Here is a 20,014-nt window from a genome sequence, read left to right on the forward strand (position 1 = left end):
AAGAACTTAAACTTTCAATTCCAATATTTTCCCTTAAGTTAAAAAAAAATAATAAAACCTCAAAAAAGTGTTGATGAAGTGATGGACTTTGGGTGGCTTTAACAGACAACTGAAATAACCCCACTACAGAGCTTGCCTACAGTGCTAGCAAGTCTTCCATATCCCACCTTTCTTGTCTGACCAATTGTGTAACTCAAACTTTATTTTCAATTTAGAAATACTGAATTATTAAATTTATTTTAATAGGCATCTTTTGTAAAGTTCAAGTTGCCTACGTCCTTGAGCTGAATTTTCTTCCTAGTATTTTTGAATATTTCTGTGAAAACACTTCAGGATGCCCACACAGAGTTTGAAAGCAAGCTGAGGGCACCACTAAGACTATGAAAATATTCTGTTAATTTTTATGGATAAGAAATTATTAAAAATTCCCAAGCGTGAGCAATCAGACTGATAAACAGACATTTGATTACTACATTTAGATTCAATATTAAAAACCTGAAGCAAATATTTGGAATTATATAAATTCTCTCATGAAAGGGAAAAGGGAATCACATAGTATTAAACTAAACAATATATTTAACAGAACATTAATTAATTAGAAAACATAGAAATTATTCTAAACATATTCTTGTCACATAATAACTTGCTTTTTCTTGTGTCAGCTATATTCTAAGTAGCTCCTCTTCTCCACTGGTATTTTTCTCCCAAGGCAAATGTAGGGGGACTCTCCATACATTTGGTTACTAAATAAATTGAGTTCCTTTCAGCTAAATACAGTCTCTTTTACAAGTCAAGCACAGCATCACATCATGTTTTCTAATTTTTAATTTCTGAAGTATCTACAGGCGAGATTTCACAGCTTCTCTTTTCCAGGTCATCCTTCTACATAGTAATTTTTTTAAACAGTTTTCCAGAGCTGTGCTCAATCTCCCTGAAAGAGTTTCAGAGACAAGCAGAAAAACTATAGGGCAGGAGAAATCTCTTTCCTAGGAAGGTGTTTTGGGGTGACAGCAGTAAAATGACCCATCTTACAGAACAGCACACAACAGGATTTTGACCTTAACTTTCAAGTGCTACTTTAAAACAAAAACTTAGATAATACATGAGCACTGAGGGACTTGAACCTTTAAATAATGGAACCTTTAAATTTGGCATTTGGGCAGTTGTCACAGAGGAAAGTAATGAGTCCCTTATTTAACTTGAATGGCTGAATAGTCACTGCCCTCATTCTGCCTATTAGCCTCCAAGTGAAATGTTTTTACTTTAGTTCATTTTCTGCTAAACTTCTCCAATTTAAAGGGTTTTGGTTAAACTGTAATTCTCTGAATGTCAAAATACATCAGGACTAGGGGGAAAAAGAAGACATAAAGTGATGAAATAATTTCACTTGAAATCAACGAACAGAAATATACAGTAAATGTTTTAGTGACGTATCAGAAATTGCACAAACTCACAAGGGGCATGAGGGTTTGATGAAAATGTATACAATTAAAGTAAAGAGCCTGAGGCAGTGGTTGTCTAAGTACCATGAGGCTGCACATTGAGATAGTTCAGAGGTTTGGGGCAAGATTTTCATCAGAAAAATGTCAGTTCATTGGGGCTGAAACTTTCCACATAAATGTATTTGTCTTGACGAAATTTCCACTGGGAGAAGTGTAATCTCAAATACAGAATTTTTGTAGAAAGGAAAATACATGAACTACCTCAAGCATCTGAATATTGGGGAATGTTTTACAAATTCATATACTCGAAATGCAACTGTAAGCACTCTTAGAGCTTGGACAAATGCACACTTAAGAGTTGTTTTTATAACCTGAGTGCCAAGGCTTTTGAAGCAGACTGAAGGATTGTGTTCTTAGAGGCTTTTGCCTGGTAGCTGAAAACAATGATTTGGACGAGTGGAGTGGAAGTAAAAAGAACTGAAAGCTGGGAGCAGGGAGCAACAGCAGAAAGAGAATAGGAGTATGGTCAGACCCACCCAACAACAGAAGTACCAGAAGTGGAAATCACTGAATATTTTTCAAAGGAATGAACGTACAGTGTGATCTTTTTGAATGATCTCATAAGGGTTTCATTTTCATTTTAAATGACTTCTGAAATTAATGAGAAACACGGAAAAAAGACCATATATTATTTAAAATATGAAGTATTTTTCTACATATTTGCTAATAGAAGCTAAGGCCCTCTATTTCAATGTTTCATGTATAAGAATCAAGATAGTGTCTCTAGTGGAAAACATTTAATATACACATTAAAAAAAAGTGTTACAGTGACATTCAGTGACTTGCACAGGGAATTCTTTTGTTGGGTAGAAAACCATCCTTCCACTTCAGCCTCACTTACTTTCAGTGTTACTGTGTGTAAGAGACTGAGATCCTCTGACTCAAATCTATGATCTCAAGTAAGATTTGGCATGTGGTACTGAAAATTAGCTCTTTTGCAGGTCACTTGGTCTCCCAAAGACTCATAACTTCCTTGTAGCATTTGTTATTACATTTCTGTGTTCTTCCCACCCGCCTCAATGACCCATCACCACATGAGATTTAATGTATTTTAACAGACTATGCTTGTTGAGAGTTGTTTGTTGTTGTACACTCTGTATTTCTGACCCCTTGGCTTTCCCAGCTCTGTGCTGTACTGATTCTGGGATTCAGCTGTGTTTGGGGAATAACACCACACAGATAATCCAAGCTGCCTTCCATCACATCAAGATAACTGTCAGCTGGGAGGAGACATTCTGTAGGGTTAATTAACACTAATTGTGACTCTCCCATCCTCTTTTCAGCCTCATCTCTTAACGGATGTTTATAAGATAACAAATATCATCTCTATAATGATCTATGTCAATAATGACCATGAAGAATCAAAATTGATTAACTTGCAATGGACATTTACCTCTTTGTGACCAACTCAGAGATTTTCAGCCTAATCACACACAGTTCATATATTTCTATAAATAAAAATTACCTCTGCACTTTTGCTATTCTGTTTAGAAATCTGACAAGAGTTATCAGTTCTACCCCTCAGCAGATTAACTTCAATAGGTTCATTCCTCTGCTGAGGGAAAAAAGCAATATCTTGAAATTAAATGGTAAGAAAATATCCTTGTTAAACACTGATGGCAAGGACAGAACTGATAGGTGGCAGAAAGAACCAGGTGGGTATTACCAGAGATAGCTGGAACAAATGTAAAATGCAAAACTTGCATGAGCCTTGCACTTGTGTAACTGATGGAAATTTTAAACAGAATTTTTAAACTTCTCTTAAAAGTGCACAATTTTTTTCTCATTCATCCTCACATGCTGACACCCTGTTGGGCAGCCTGTAATGCACTTTTCACTTATCCTATAGTTTGTACCTGGCTGGGCAGCAGCCCTTTATTCTGTTATGGATAATCTTTACTCAGAATTCCCAGATAATCAGTTCTCACTGCCTAGCTGATTGCATTGATCTTGCAATCAATCTTGTGGTTATTCTGCTGCACAGCTGTAATAGGAGAGTGAAGGAACCCTGGATTTTGGATATGTGTGTATCCTTGGACACGTCTCCATGTGCCTCTATCCTCTCCTTCATCCACCTGCTCCCACATGTGGGCATGTGGCCAAAAGCATCTTTTATGTTTGACTAGATCAGGCAGAGAACTAATAAACTATCTTGTAGTGTTCCCTGTCTGTTAACTGCCTTTGGATGAGGTGTGCTTCCTGTAAGTGTTTATGCCAACAGTCCTGTGAAGCACTGGACTTCACGTTTGCTGCTCATTAGTCTGCATCCAGAATGTTCTCCCAGGGCTCTGCATTGACAGGCAGTCTGTGTTCAGCTCTGAGCAAAGGGCAGCATATATTTGCTTTTCCCCAGAAGCAGAGCAGAGATCAAATTATAGCCACTTTTCAGTTTTCTTGGTTGTTCCCAAAAGAAATCCAGCTGAGCTCCTGTTTCTGAGCAAACTCTACCTTCTCCATCCCAACAGGAGGCAGAGGTTTAGAGTCATTTACCTCTCATGAAGATTTCTGCTCCTTTAGTTTCCTCTATTATCTCCATAGATAGATTCACAACTGGCCCTCAGTTTTCATACTTACTGTGTTAGATTTCAGACCTTAAAAATCCTGAGACACAGTAGGAGTTGAAAGGGTGGTTTCAGGATCTGTGGGAGTCACTGCAATTCTGCAGCTCAGCTTCACCCAGCATCTGTGGAGAAAATTCATTACCCACCCTCAGGAGGTAAAACACATTTCTGGCACCCAGACCTTGCAGTTCCCTTGGGATACAGAGCTGGTTCTGCAGTGTGTGCTTTGAGATGAATTTTTACTTTAATGTCCATTTAATGAGCAAACATCAACTTAAATGAAGTTTCCCTTTCAGCCTGCTGCACACACTTAATTGTGGCTGATCTCTTCCTTTTGCTTAATTTGCTTTTAACTTGCTCAAATCCTTTGCAGTTTGCTGAAATGGAAATAGTGGTACTCATCCTCTTTGAAGAGCAAGGCTGCTCATTTCACCTTTGTGTTACATGCAAAGAGAAACCTTATTTAATTTTTAGTGTTGTGTCTGTGCTGCCTATCATATGTCTAATCTTCTTATTTTTCAAATGTGTTGATTAAAGACAAGGAAACTGGAAAAAAGAGGGGTTTTTTACTTTACTAGCTTTAAAACACATTTGTAAGTGATTATTTGGGAAGAGTCTACGAAAAAGCATATCCACATTCTGATCTTTAATACAATTTCTTTTCCCCTGCTCTTGATGCGAATGGGTTTCTCATACTAAGGTCTCTGTACATGGCAGCTCGGCTATTGTTTGTTAGAAAATCAAACACTGGATCATTTCCCTTGAGAAAAAAAGATAGATAGTGTTCCGTGGACTTCAAAAAGCCTGGAGGAAGAATAGGCCAGACTTTGTTTTGACCAAGCTATAAAAGCCCTTAAGTTTAAGTCCTTTTTTAGTTGAGCATCTTCTAAGCTGATATCTTGAACTAGAACCATGGCATATACACACATTAAAAGTTGGGTAGCATAGTTTGTGTTTAAATCTATCAAGCTCTGAAGACTCTGTGCTCAACTTCTGTTTTTCAGGTGTAAAAGCAGATCCATCTTCATTGGCTTTTCTTTGGTCCCCTCCAATGTATTGGCAAAAATCTGCAAGTAGGATACAACTGGCACTAACAGACCGAAAAAAAAAAAAAAAGTTCTGTCTTTTTTCCTCCTAATTATTTAAGATTTAACAAGTTCTATCAGGTAGAAGTGGTTTACTCTAATTATTTAAGATCTGACAAGTACTGTAAGGAACAAAGCTGTCTGAATAAAATTATGAGGCAAGTACGTGTTCATGTTCCCTGCTGATGGGACCTGAGTCATCGCAGGCTGAGGTGTACTAATTAATCCCAACCAAAGGTTTGTCCTCTCAATTAGCAGCCCCTTAGATAAGCTGTCTGGTTGATCTACAGCTGCCTGGTGGGAAATACCCAGGTTGTGCAAGTTTTATGATTCTGACTCCCTGGGCCAGCTGCAAAGTTATTTCAAGGAGAGGAGCTGAACTGTTTTGCAGAGTGTAATAGCTACGTGCAGTGCTCTAGGGCAAATCCCATCAGGTAACTGCAGCAGAAGGCCAGAGTCAGCATCCAAAGGATAAGGAAAAATGTGCCATCTACTTGGCATGCTGCAAATTCCATCTCTGAACCACTCAAAATCCCTCTCATAATGTTGGCACTTCTGGAAACCTGGCAAAGGGCAGTTACATTCTCGTGACTGTCAGAGAAAGTGTTTCTGAAGCTGTCTTAAAATCCATTTTTAATTCCAGCTATAAAATATGCTGTGCGTAAACATCACACACAGTATGAGCAAGGCCTGAAGAAGCCTTTAGTCATTTAACCCTAATAACCCTGTTACTTCCTGACATAAAGGTACAACACACCTTCTCTGGCCAAGGGGGATCACAACATGCCAAAGGGGAATCAGAAGGGCACATACTGTATGTGAGAGTGTAGAGGATAGCAAACCTGAGCAGGGTTTAGGGGTGTCAGTCTGCCCATCTATTTTCTTCTCTATTTTTCTCCTATTTCTCCCAGGCATCATTATTGCCCCTCATTTCTGTCAGTGGCTTCACAGAAGAGTGTGCTTAGCCTTGGGATATGACACACACAGAAGCTGTCTATCTCCCCTGTTTACCCAGGCTCACACAAGAGGCCAGACCCTGTGTCTACTTAAACTCACCCTGTAGAAACTGAAGCCATAAACTAAAGTGAAATTGAAGAGGTGAAATGGAGAATTTCACTCAGTTGTGACTCTCTCCCTCCTCAGCACTCATGAATGGAGCCTGAGCTTATCCTTTCTTCCTTACTCCAAGCCCCGGCTGCCACCAAGAGACCAAGGCACAAGAGCACTGGGTTTAACCTGTATCCTTTAATTCTTTCATACTATCCTATTAGCACAGTGCTTAAACATACTGGGGAATCTAAGGATAATTCAAATTGCACACTTCAGGACTTTTAGCACTTGGGAAGAAAGTAGAGTTTTTGACTGATGGAGCACAGTTCTTGTGGCAGCTGTAACTTTGTGACCTGCACATGCTGGTAATGTAATGGAGGGGGCTGCAGAGCCTCCAAGGGATTTTTAATTTCAAAATGGATGGCGGATATCCATTCACTAATAAATCATCTGCAGCAGTTCTGCAAGAAAGACAAAAGGCTCAAGGCATCTAATTTTGGTCTTGTGTAGTTTTTCCCACCCTCTGGGTTCATAGAGTTAACAGTTGTTTAAAGAGGGGGTAGGCAGATGACCAGCCACATTAATAGTTGAGACGTGTTATTTACATAAATTTCATTTCCATTCAGTCCATAGTGAGTGATGTATCAGTCAATACATTTGTTTTTTTCCTATGATCTTGTTCTTGCACTTCTCTTTCATGGCTCTGCTTTCTTTTGGGCAAGAAAACTCATCTAGATTTATTGCCTTTCTCTTTTCTGTGCAACCTTGCCTAATAAGACCACTGCAGTGGCTGCAGCCTGTGAAATTAGCCCATGAACTCTTTGTATCTTTGTCTGTGTGTCTCAATATCCCTCAGATCACCCTGATAAGAAGAAGAACTGTGACCACAACTGTCTATAGACTGTTGTTGGTGTAAGTGGCAGACTGATGAAATATGGTGGGGGCTTCACATTCAAATTTCAGTGCATTTCTTTCTTTCTCTTTCCATTCAGTGGGATATCCACTAATATGCCTAAAATCCACGGTTACAATGTACACAGGGAGTGCATAACTATGATGTGCCTATGGCTCTTTGCATGGTCCTGCCAGAGTAATTTCAATGTCTCATGGCAGTAGCACTCATTTGCACAAAAGCCAGTTTTATATCTACAGTTTGGTTGTGGGAAAAGAAATAAAAGAGAATTAATGGATTTAGATCCAATGGAGTGATAAATATTGTCAGTAAAGTGATTTATTGTCTATCTACTCAGGCTTTCAATTAATCTACAGGTGTTATACTTAGAGCTTATTCTTCAGCACAGATACTGAGTGTAAGTTCAGGACCTCACCCTGTTGTGTTCACTCTTTCAGTTCCTATATAGTGAATAAAAAGAAGTGACACTTCTGCAGTAAGGACTGGGATGACAGGGCTTTATTAAATTTGGATGTCTGGACTTCACACATGAATATCAGTTTATGCCTTATATACTTCAAACCACTCCCCAGTGTCCTTTTGTCTGCATGTGAGTTCTATGAGATCTCTGTCTCCTGATTTGCACGTATGATTTGTACCAGACAAGAGAACAAACATATGCTCATGGGCAAGGAGAATCAATCCATTTTAAAATTATTTAGCCCGTTACTTTGTTTTGAGGGAAAGAGTGAGTCCTGTGGGGATGTTTACCCCTGACTACAGTATTTTGGACAGTTACTCTCAGGATTTAACATGGTACATAATGCCCAGACAGGGAACTTGAGTCTCTAATGACTGTTTGCATCACTTGACGACACCCATATTAACCAGACCCCTACTGAGTAAGACAACATCCACAATAACTGTTTGTGTCAGACTAATGGAGTGAGGATGGATGCTTTGAGCTGCAGGCACTGGCCTGGTGTTCAAAAATTTGGAGCTCAGTTCCTGGCTGTGTCACACAGCTTATGATGGTAGGTGAGTCTTCTGGGGTCACTTTTTTTCCCAATGCCTGAAGAACCAAGTGAATATCCACTGGCATTTTCAAAAGCAGTGGGGGATTGTCTTCCACGGGGCTTTTCAGCATTCCCATGGAGCTGACTTGCACAGTTGTCCTCCCCCATGGAGGTCTGCATTCCTAAAGGCACCCAGGTAGTGGGGTCACAATGCCCATAACAAAGGGTATTCAACAGAGTTTTCCTGTACAATCTCTGAGTTTTCCTCACGAGGCAGGAGTTATTAAAAATATTTTTGTTGCTCAAAGCTGATATGACAGGTGAAGACTATTTTCATTATTTTCCTGCTCTAATTCTGACACTCTCAGACTGCTAACAACAATAATAGAAACAATATCCTTCATTTTTTTGCTAAATAATCACAGTAGAAACAATTCACCTATTACACTAAAGAGTTTGCAAGTAACTACCTAGACACAGGAGGAAAGTTACTCCCTGCACAGGGCAGGCAGAACTCCTGTGCTCCCATTTCTTGCTAATCTTGCAGTGGCTGGGGACTCGTGGTGATGCCTTTTCCTGGTCTTAAAATCAAGAGTCATACATGGTTAGAAGGGGAAAAGGGATTTTACCTTGGTATTTATTTTAAGGATCCTTAGGTGTACACGCCCAGGTCATATGCATCGAGATGCATCCCGCCGAGTCTGTCTATCCTTCTCTCTCCGTTTCCCACCCCAAAAGATCTGTTATAACATTATAGGTTTTACTAATTAGCAGATCTATCAAAGATTCCCCAATGAGAGGCTCAAGTGAGCCCCCCTCCCCAAGGAACCTTCCCCTGGATGGTTCTATCTTGGTTTACAGAATGTGTTCTGGAGAGGACCTTGGGGTCTGGGGCACACTGATCCCTGGCTACGAAGATTCTAAAATGTTGAGTCTCTTAGCTTAACAAACAAGTCCAAGAATGTAGGCAAAAAGCACTAGGAATACAGAAGTTGTAAAAAAGATATAACAGGGGTATAAAAGAAAAGGCAAAAATCTTCATGGCATCAGTGGCACTGGGGTTGTCAGAGCCCGTGTTTAGGCAGCGTGTGCCACATCTGACGATGCTGTCAGCTACACCAAGTGGTGGCTGAAATAAGATGCATGAGAAGTCACTCAGCCAAGATGTGCCATCTGCTTCCTGGTGACTGACAACAGTGAAATCTCTGAGCTCCTGCCAGCGGAATTCTCCCTTTCCAATCACATTGTGCGGTGCCAGAGTCATTCCCTGCCGTGTCGTTAAAGCTGGGAAGGACTCAGACATCCTGTTTCACTAACAATTTGGTGATTTCTGATCTTGTTCTTTTGGTTCATAAAAGTGAAGGCAACCCAAGTATGTCCTTTTCATTTTCTACATCTAAGATTTTTGCAATATTTTTCTTTGTTCAAGGAAATTGTATGGTTTTGTAAAGTAGTTTTAATTGAAAATAAAAGCTTCACGTTGATATAAGCACAATGCTTATTCTTTTTCTAAATGATGTGGGAAAAGGTTTTTCTTTAGTGCCTTCTTATGCGAAATATTCACTCATTTCTGACTGTTGTTGGTATGTACTTTTCTTCTTCAATGCAGTGGTGATGCACGCTGTGAATTGTTCACATAGTGAGTGTAGTTTGGTCAAAAATAGTAAGTAATATTGTACCAGAGTCTATGGATTTTTAACAGAAAATATATAGCATAGAATAGCCTTCTGCTTGCAGAAATCTCTTAACTTCCGTCAGTCTCCAGCACCCCGAGAGAGAGACTGACTGTCCACCTGGAACTCACCAGATTTTTGAAAACCAGAATATGTCAGCTGTCCTAAATTGGGAGCTTAAGAGTGGAATCACAGAAACACCTTGTTTCCTGAACTTGTTTAACAAATTGATGACATGAATACCAAATGGAGCACTTTTCAGCCGTGGCTGAAGAAAATCAATTGCAAGCAGACACCAAAGAGATGGTGTCACTCCCTCCATGCCCCTTCTGCTCCCCATACCTCTTTGCATGCTCCCATCTTTTTCCCTTGCACTGAGACTGGGGTTTGTTTCTGCTGATGAGCCAATTTCATCCTCTACATTAACAGAAATAAAATTGTGATTTGCTTGTTGGGGTCTTTTTGGTGTTTTGGGGGGGTGTAGGATTTTGAGGTTTTTGTAAGCTGGGTGTTAATTGCTATACTTATTTAGCAGGGTGAGAGGTTGATTGCTAATGCTGCCTGCCTGTTTCTGTTCCTTCACCTCCTCCTCAGCTGTGCTAGCACAGGTATTTTTGCATCCATGCCTTTAACTAGCTCAAGGGATTGGTACAGGTTTAAAATAACCTAGTAAAAATGGCTTTTATTATTCTGGATCAGCTCTTCCCACAGTGCCACAAACAATTGTATCAGGATGCCTAAAGGGAGATGTTGAAAGAAGCTGGGTGGTCAGGAGAGGGAGAGAAGAAGGCACAGGCTGCCAAAACAAATGGATGTTAAATCTGCCCTTAGCACAGTCTTGAATACCCACACAGGGCAGTAAAGAGCTGATATGACACAAATTCCCATCCCAGCTTGGCGTGCAATTCCCTCTCAATGTAGATACAGCCTTAACTGTTGTGATGATAATAAAAAGATTCACTGATGGAGCTGCTGCGAAGCACTTGAAAGGATTTGCTGTTCTTTAGTGCATCTGGAGCAAGAAGCACAAAGGAATCTATGCTAATGTAGTGTTATGAGCTCTGTTCTTTGGGATTTATTTATCCTTCCATTTAAGACACAACTTGCAGCTGCAAGGAGCTGAACTGTGGACTTTAAGATGGAAAGAGATGAAGTGTATTGCACAAAATAACCTCTAAGTAGACTGTCATGTCTGGCTGTGTCTTTGCAGTGTATTGTGTGTGTAAGAAAATCTATATTTTAAAAAATGCATCTATTGAACTCCACAGTATTTCAGGCTGAAATTTCTGTACGTGCCCCATTATGAACCATGACAGGGAATCCTACACGAGTTCTGAGTTTTAGGAATACATAAAAGCACATACAGAAAATAACTGAAAGTAGTCTGGGTTTAGAGCTCTTAGGAACAAACATGTATCACTAGGAGTCTCTAAGCACAGGAAGCACCTCTTAGGTTACTACTGAAATTCCTTGTATCATTTAAGAGTGTTGTTTCATTTAAATCTGAAATGGCTTTGATGTCTCAGGAAGTAGATGCAGGTAAGGAACTTTATTCAGTGACATCAGCAAGATACAGGGAAAACGACAGATTCATTCCTACAATTTCTCTTCCACCCTTTGCTACGTGAGTCTACTGTCTTAACATACTTTAAAAAATATTTTTCTTATTTTTTTCAGTGCATATTTGATACTTGTTCCCCCCAGGACTTTCTCATGGTCAATTGCTAATGGTATTAAGTAGTTTTCACATTGTGTGGTCACCCTGCTCTTTGTTCTGCTTGTATGGTTTCACAAGCATCTGTCCCTCCAGCACGAACTGCTGGGAGGTGAAATGCAATTGTGTCAGCTGCATCATCTGCAAATCTGTCCTAATGAAATTTGGCAAAAGTGGTCAAAGTTGCTGCAGACTAAATGAAACTGCCACATGTTTTTGACAGCTGAGATGGCAGTCCAGCACATCTCTCATAGCTCAGGGTGGCATGCATCATTAGATTTACAGAATGGGAAAGAGAAGCCTGTGCTAGAAGCTACTGTCCTTCAAGGCTTTCACATTACTTTTTCACTTTCCTTGAAATTCAAACAAATTAGAGGCCTTGAAAGAGCAATGATGAACAGATATGGTTTGTCAGCTGCTTAAAAAAAAAGAAGAAAAAAGCAGTAAAAATCAAAAATACTACTGGTGATATTTTACTCTTTAAAAAAAAAAAACCCAGCCTGTTGTATTTAATTTCAGGGGAGTGGGAGAAATTACAAATGGTTAAAATTCAGAATACAAGTGACTGGTGGTGATGTAACACCCAGAGCAGGGGACAAAAGGCTCTTAAGGATTTTCCTCTTTTGGCACATTTTTATACTCTTTTACAGTCTTTTCAGGGGCTGCCCATATTGAAGTGAAATGTCTGTCTAATTGAATATCCCAGTTTATATTTTATGGGTGAATTTCTTCTAATGGAACAGGGTAACTGGATAGCCAGGCATCCCACAGCATCCACTTCAGTCCAGAGTTGGCATTTGAAGACAAGGAGTGAGAACAGCACAACTGCAAGCCTTTAATACACCTTCTGTGCCTGTAAGTCTCCTTGTAGACTCCAGAGCTCACATTTCTGTCATCATGGCTATCAGGGAGAATAAGGTAAAGAAAAAACATGCTCTCACATGGGAATTTTCTTCTCAAGGCAGTAGGGACATTTTACATTCATTAAAATACTCAGATGTGGCTCCGTTTAGAAGTTCTTCTTAGTAACACTCTGCATATCTTCTATCACTCAGATTCCCTTAGCATTTTAAAGAAATATTTACAAATCCTAATCTCTCCTATTTTTCTTTGAGATGACAGGTCCATTAAAAAAGAAATGTGGCAAAAAACTCTTTACTTGTGCAATGCAAATTAATGTTCAAGGAACATACAAAAACTAGAGAAATGTGGGTTTTGTGGCCTTGGTAAATGGATGTTTGGAGAAACAAGTAATAATATAATTATAAATCTCTCTCAGTATGAGGTGATGAGGGCAGACTCCTGAGGTGGAGTAAAGAGCCTCTCACCATTCCTGTCAAAGGAATTGGGCTGATTGACATCACCACAAGTGGGAAGGACATGGATGTCCATCAAATATATCCAAAACCAAAAAAGGAAACAAAAATCAGCCTTTGAATAATTCTCTCCTGGTTAGAAATGTGCTCTGGGAAAAGTGGCTATAAATAATAAATCTTTAGCTCTAAGAATGATGTGTTTCACTTCACTTTTCTGTAAAGTGAGATATTTCAATTTATTTCATTAAGATTAATTCCCCATCCACCATGGCCTTTTCCCTTGAGGAAAGTTCATAAATATTTCCTTGTTATTTCACTCTTTGTGAAGGTGCTTCTTGTGAAGAACTTGGAGGGATCTGTTTATTCCCTGTGAATCCTTTTTCTGATCTGTTTTGCTCCTTTGGCCAAGACTGTGTGTTGTGGTTTAACCCCAGCCAGCAATGGCACACAGCCTCTCACTCCCACATACCTGGTGGGATGGGAAGCAGAAGTGGAAAAATGAGTTCATGGGTTCTCAACTCATGGGTTGAGACAAAAACAGATTAATAATTAAAGTAAAGTAAAATATAGTCCAAAAACTACTACTACTACTAATGACAACAGTATGGAATATTTGGCCACTTTGGGTCACCTGTCCTGACCATGCTCCATTTCAGCATCCTGTGCACCTGCTCACTGACTAAGCATGAGAAACTGAAAAGTCTTTAATTTTGGGAAAAAACTTCTTAGAAACAACTAAAATATCAGTGTGTTATCAACATTATTCTCATACTAAATCCAAAACACAGCATTGAATAAGTGAGTAGGAAGAGTGCTAGCTCCCAGCTGAAACCAGGACAATGTGAAACAGCAGCACAGGGCTTTTTCTATTCTCTTTCTTCTTTAATTCCACTGAATTTCTTGTTCCTTTGTTTTGTTCAGTATTTCAGCCTTGAGCTGTCTGTTCAAACTGCATCCTCAGCATGCTTACATTCACCATGCCATCTCCCATGAAACCATTACATATATATTTGCCTTCTGACATTAATTTTACATGGCTGGGGTTTTTTTTTAATCCTGACAGTTATTACAGAATAATTTTCTCAATTTATGTTCAATGTGTTTTGCTCCTCCTTTGAGATGCAGTAGCTCTTTCTTGTGTATTGCCCCTCTGCTATTGGCTGAGAAGGACCCTGCTCAAAAGGTTTTTTTTTCAATCCTGTAAAATTCTGCTTAGTTTGAGTCATAAAAGAGTTAAAAATGTGAATTTCCTTTATTATCTCTTTGCTGACTTTCTTAGAAACTCACAAAAAGTCCACTTAATTGTGAATGCCACACACTGCCCTCAAAGTGTTGGGCCAAAGCTGCGACCAGAGACCAGCTGTTGGCTGCTCATGGTCTTGCCTACTCAATATTTGACTCTGGCTTGAAGCTCAGGTTCCAGCCTGGAATAAAACAACCAGCTCAGCACTATTCCATCCAAAGGCAGCTGGTAGCAGCAGGCAGCAGGCTGGCCAAGAAGCAACACTTCTTCACAGTTACCCTGCTCCAGCCAAAACCAGCTCTGGATTGCAAATCCTCCCGCTCTGTTCCAGAAGTGATGAGGTCTAAATGGTTTGCAGATAATAATAATATCACCCAGGATAATTAATAATAACACCCAGCTGATCTTGGCACTGCAGTCGGGCTGCTCATGATCACCCCAGTGGGATGAAGGAGTATCTCCAGTAGCAGCACAAAGCAGTTCTAATTTCTGACTATTAACACTAATAACTCTTGTAGATAAAGGGAGATTCCTTCCTCACAGAATCAAACCATCCAACAGCATCATTCTAAAATATTTTGCAGAAAATTTATTATTTGTTTTCTCTAAGTACAAGTGGTGGCCTGATCCAAACCTCGTTGCAGCCTGAGGAAAGATCCAGTCTCACCGGATCTTGAAGAGTTTGGCAGCTTGAGTGCAGAAAAGCTCTTTCTGGTTTTATTTTAAGACCTCATAAAAATATTCTTCTATTTTCTATTGGAGTTTGCCTGCTTTGCAGTCCAAACATCCCATCTGTACATGCATCAGCATCCAGGTCATCTCTTTTTTCCCCTCCAGCTGCACTGAGAGACTTTCTCGTTTCTAGTTTGGAAGTAAGTTTTGCCCCTGATTTTACTTTATTCTTGACATCACCACTGATTTTTGCATCACCTTTTTTAATAGGCAATAGCATCTTGATGTTTAAAACCATCCATATTCTCACTACAGGGGCATGAAGTTAAAGGAAACAAGTATCTGCCTTGGTTTGGAAAATAAGAAATACTGAATGGTGTAAAAATTCAAAGGAAGTAAATTTATTATAAAACCCAAGACACTTGTTAGGAGAATATTTTTAGGATTACTTCTTTTCCTGTTCCCAAGTGATTTTCATAATATTGTGGGACTTTGCTTTATCATAACCTTGCTCCTCCTCCTAAATTAAAGCTGAAGCCAGACACGGGGCAAGTATCTCTAAAGACAGCAGCTGCATGGAAAACTTAACACAGTTTCAGAGCTGCAAGCTTATCTGCTTCAGGATATTGCTAAGGAACCAGATGGAGAGTAGTTTTCCATAGTTAACCATCTGGGCCCTGCAGTGATACACTCTGCCCTAAGCACTACTATGGGAATTGACTTCATGGTGGGAAAAAGCAGAGAAAAAGAGACAAGCAAAGAAAGAAGGGAATAATATTTTATGCTGCAGTAATGCACAGCCAAAGAGTCCCCATTTTGTCACACATTGCAGTCTCCTCATCTCTGTTTGTCTTTATAACCTGTGGGATAAAAGCAAGAAGAAAGTGAGACTTTAATGGTTTAGTAGGAAAGACAGCTGTTAAAGAAATCAGAAATGGTTTTTTTGGTTTTAGTGGAACTTTGATAAGATGTCAAAGTGCAAGGCAACACTTTCTGACAGAGTTCTAATTGTTTACATTGATATATAATTTTAGGTCTGCTGGATTAATTTTTGGAGTTTTGCACTTAAGGGCTTCCAGCCAGTGCTGTGTTCACAGCTGAGAAATGCAGTGGTTTGCAGTGACCAAAGAAAGGTAAGAAATATGGGATGTTCCATGAGGTTTGTGGAAAATACCAAATGCTTGGTAACTAGATGGAATCAAAGAAAAAATAGAATTAGTGGATTTTCTGAGCAGTCTTGCTGTATGGTCTTAACATGAAATCTATAGGCAAAAAGTCTTTAGGTGTTAAACATGAAATTGTCCTGGAACCAGAAGACAAAGTCATTTTTTCTCAGGTGTTCATGAGGGTCTACAATCTTCCTTGCTGGTTGCAGTCTTTAGCTGAAGTTTTCCATGCTGCCCAGGCATTCTGGCTTTTTCCCTGCTATGTTGATTCTCCAGCAACGAGTATTATCTTATCTTTTGCTGTGTGCTTTTCTCTGCCAGGGCAATTGTAGGATGTTTTTCCTCTAGCTATTCACCTGTCTTTGCAATGCTCATAGGAACCTATTGGAGACCTTTTTTTCTTTCTGCCACTTTCTGAATGAAGCCTGACCATGGCTTTGCCTTCCTTAGTAAATTTGGCTAAAATGGTAGGCTTAAAAAATGTGGGTTGTTTTTTTTTTAAGGATATAAGGTAAATAAACCAATAAATCTGATTCATCTCATAGCCCTGCTGAGTTTTGAAGTACCTAGATAATGCAGGTTAGCTCTAGTGGACTATTTAATAGTATGAACCAGGATAATGAGTTACTGAAAGTCACTGAGCAAATATCGTTGAATATTAGGATCTTATATAGGGTTTCAAACTCTATGTGTCTGACAGGTCAAGAGAAATATTAAATAGTTATAAAAACACAAAGACCACACCATTCAGCACATTTCTAAGCTGGAAATAAAAAGGTTAAAATTTCTATGACCTCCACCTGGATAGAATTTAAATTTTTCTTGATATATTTATGTAGCAGCTGTTCTGTAGAGGGTGAAAAAATTCCCTGTAATGGTTTAAATCATTGTTTATCTTCTATTTTAACAAAGCCCCACACCACTTCAGCCTGGTGGCACTGTGACTGTGTGCTCATGTGTGTTTATTGCATCTGGATGTTCACAAGGAATTAACAGAACTGGTTATCAGGTAATCATCAGCTTATAATAAGATTTTTTTTTTCTCTTCCCAAAAGAAAATCTGTGTGGGGAAAGTGTAATGATTGTTTTTTTCTTTCTGTGTGTCACTGGTGTGGAATAAACTGTTTGCTTTGATGTTGAGATTGGCTTCAGGTATTAATGGCATGAAATAGTTTATGTGGGTGATATCACACATAGAGGGGCATATTTCACTCTTAAACTACTTCTGTGTGAGAATATAAATAAAAAATAATAATGCCCCCCCTCATCCATTAATCCTTTTCTTCATCACCATTGAACTGCAGAACTGGAAATGACCTGTATGAAAAGCTTGGCTGTAACCCATGGCTTGGAGAAGATGAGGAGGTCATCCTAAGCAGAGGTCATCATAAGCAGATCATTATTTTGCAAAATATTTGCTCTTTTTTATTATTAATATATTTTATTCTTCTGGAATTCATGGATTCATTGGAAGTTTGTCCAGTTAAGGCCTGTTGGACTGACTCTCTTCCCAGACAACTGGTAGCAGAGCCTTCAACTGAACCTGTGTTGCTCCTTCCTTGTTGGCAGTTGGTCTGTCAGTGATCAAGCAGTGAGCTCTGCTTTTTAATGTGCAAAAATATAAATAATTTATACCTTGGAGCACAGAATACCATGAAAAGTGTGAGGAAAATTATTCAACTGTAAGGAGGAAAGTTGTTAGGTTGCAAAGAGAGAGGGGAATCTATGCTAAACAAGGAGAAATGTCTGTTCTTGCTTTCTTACGTGCCAGCCTTGAGGTAAAAAGGATGCATCAGGGCAAACAGCTGCTTTGAGGCAGCTCAAAGGGAACACTGAAAAGCTGCCTTTGTGTCTGAAAGGAATTATTTTCAGTAGTTTTGCCCTACAGTTGGATTTGTCTAAAGGCCTTTTTCGTCCCTGTAAATCGCTCTGCTGTATTCTGCCCCCATTGTGCATAAGTTAAAGTTCATAAAATGCATAACTGAGCTGCAAATGACATCTTTCAGGAATTAAAGTTTTTAATCACAGCTTTAAACACTGTTTGTTTTGTGTACTCCACCTGCTCTTGGCGATCAGTCAGAATCTGCCAAAGGATTCTGCAGATCTGCAGGAGCTGATCTGCAAACTTCCACCAGGGACACGTGAACCTTGGCCTGATGTTTCTCTGTCCTGCAGTCCTTGGCCTTTGAGAGCAAAGCTGGATTACAGCCTCATTCAGCAAAAGGGAAAGCGACATGTAAATTAAAGTGGCAGTAAAAAATCCAAATAAGACAGTGTCATCTATAAATGCTTTTCTGAAAGGAGAACAAGAAAGGTGACGAAGAATTTCTGTGAAATCATACCCTACATTTCTTTCGTCTGCCTATTCCTGAAAACTGATTTTCCTTGTACAAACAGCTCTGTGTGAGATACTGTCCATGGTTTGAAGCCTTAAGTGATACTTATAGATGGCCTCTGAAGAGGTGGCAATAGATGTTAGGTTTCTCTGGATGACCCTGCTGTATACTGAGGAAGAAGACAAAAGTCTTCCTTCTCAAATTGCAGGAAGGTACCAAGGAAAGTTTTGGGAAGGTCCCAAAGGGCCAAACCCTGCAGTAGAGACATGAAGACATTGAAATCAGAAAGCAATGTAAACAGCCCTTATTCTCTCTTTTTTTCTTTTATTTTTTATTTTAGTGCAGTTCTCAGGCTGCAGTCAGGCCCCAACTCCTTCAGTTAAAAAATAAAGTAAGAGTAAACTTTTTAGCACGGAGGAGAGAGACTTCCTCAAGAAGCACCTTATATAAGTTGCTGTAAGTTGCCTTTTTGCCATTCATGAACCTTCAGAGTGGCTGCTGAGTGCGTGCCACTGCAGTGGTGTGAGAGCTGCATTGGAGCAGTGTGAAGTGGGCCACCCTGGGAGGGCAAGAGCCTGATGATGGAAGCTCCCATTGCTCAGAGGGTCCCTCTTCTCTAATAGGAAGTGGCACGAAATACTTCATCATCATTAAGTGGTCAAAGATTTTAATCTGCTCATAAAATTGCATCCAGAGTAATTGAGTTTCTCAGTGTGAGCGTCTCTAATTGTCTTATTCACAGTGTTCCTCTGGCTCTGAAAAATGAGAGAAGTAGTATGTTTTATTAAAAGACAGAAGTTATAGTAATTTGACTCTAGAAGCCCAAAGCTTGCCCAGACTCATACTGTGTCTGTCATAGGGACTTAAATTTATTCTTTCTGATGTTTGTTTAAATGTCCTGTGAACATTTGAAAAACATGCCAGTTTTAGACATTGTCCAGGCTTAGTTTTTCAAGTGTAGGAAAAACAATCAGAAGTTTTTGTATTCTTTAAATAGATTCAGAACTGAATACTCCAGAATTTGTTGTTACTTGAAACAAGGCTTGATACAAGAGATGATTTCAAAATCCTGAACCAAGCACCCTATGGAAATGGAGCTCCTGCATTTCATTCTGATTTCTCTTAAGGAACCATGGAGCTGAGCCAGGGGAATCATTGCCACACAACGTTGTGTGTGCAATAAAAGTCCATGTATGTTAAAGAAATATTAAGACATGGTGGGGGGGAATATATTTCTTGGCTGACTGTTAAACACAAGTTACCTTGGGCTTGGCCTTAAGTAACAAACCTCTGGAGCTGAGAGAGTGTCTGTGGGAGACACAGTTGTGTGGTGGCATAGTTGAGATCCTCTTCCCTGAGCCTCCACCCCTAGCTGCTGTTTGGGACACAAGACTGAGCTAAAAGCACCTTTCTCTGAGGCTGAATACTGCTGGTAGAGCCTGTTGCCATTAAGGCACCTGGCAATCTATTCATGCCGTGCAGAATTCACTAACGACAGGTTTTAACTATTTTAGTTCCCCCTAATGATGTTAAGCAAAACACAGTCTTGTGTTTTCTATTATCTTTTTTTTTCCCCCCGATCCTACATATTGTGCTGTTTTCTCTTCTTTTTATGTTATTGTTTTTTCTTCTTCACATTCACCTGCTTTAACTCAGTTTTCCTGGTAAGATTCCTCAAACAGGAATGATCATATAAAAAGTATAGTGTGAGCACTTACCTTTTATTCTTGGACAAATTGCTCACTGCAAGGGAGAGTGTATCCAGAATTGCTATACATAAAACAATGG

The 20,014-nt window shown here is 39.5% G+C and overlaps 2 long non-coding RNA genes across 3 annotated transcripts in view; both read left to right on the forward strand.

The window, feature by feature from the left end:
* The window catches only part of LOC138113184 (uncharacterized), a 235,802-nt gene extending 229,252 nt beyond the window's left edge, over positions 1–6,550 (forward strand). Inside the window, exon 6 of the long non-coding RNA XR_011152034.1 lies at positions 6,292–6,550. This is a non-coding gene — a long non-coding RNA (uncharacterized lncRNA). The remainder of the gene's footprint in view (positions 1–6,291) is intronic.
* A 5,636-nt stretch (positions 6,551–12,186) lies between these two features.
* Positions 12,187–18,519, forward strand: LOC138113399 (uncharacterized). 2 transcript variants are annotated; one of them, XR_011152138.1, is made up of 4 exons: positions 12,187–12,411; positions 15,759–15,857; positions 16,803–16,899; positions 17,195–18,519. It is a non-coding gene; the product is annotated as an uncharacterized lncRNA (long non-coding RNA). The 2 variants fall into 2 exon arrangements; XR_011152139.1 differs by having other exon boundaries at positions 12,188–12,348.
* The last annotated feature ends 1,495 nt before the right edge of the window (positions 18,520–20,014 follow it).

This window comes from Aphelocoma coerulescens, chromosome 7, assembly GCF_041296385.1.
Source record: "Aphelocoma coerulescens isolate FSJ_1873_10779 chromosome 7, UR_Acoe_1.0, whole genome shotgun sequence".
In the NCBI taxonomy this organism is placed as follows: Eukaryota; Metazoa; Chordata; class Aves; order Passeriformes; family Corvidae; genus Aphelocoma; species Aphelocoma coerulescens.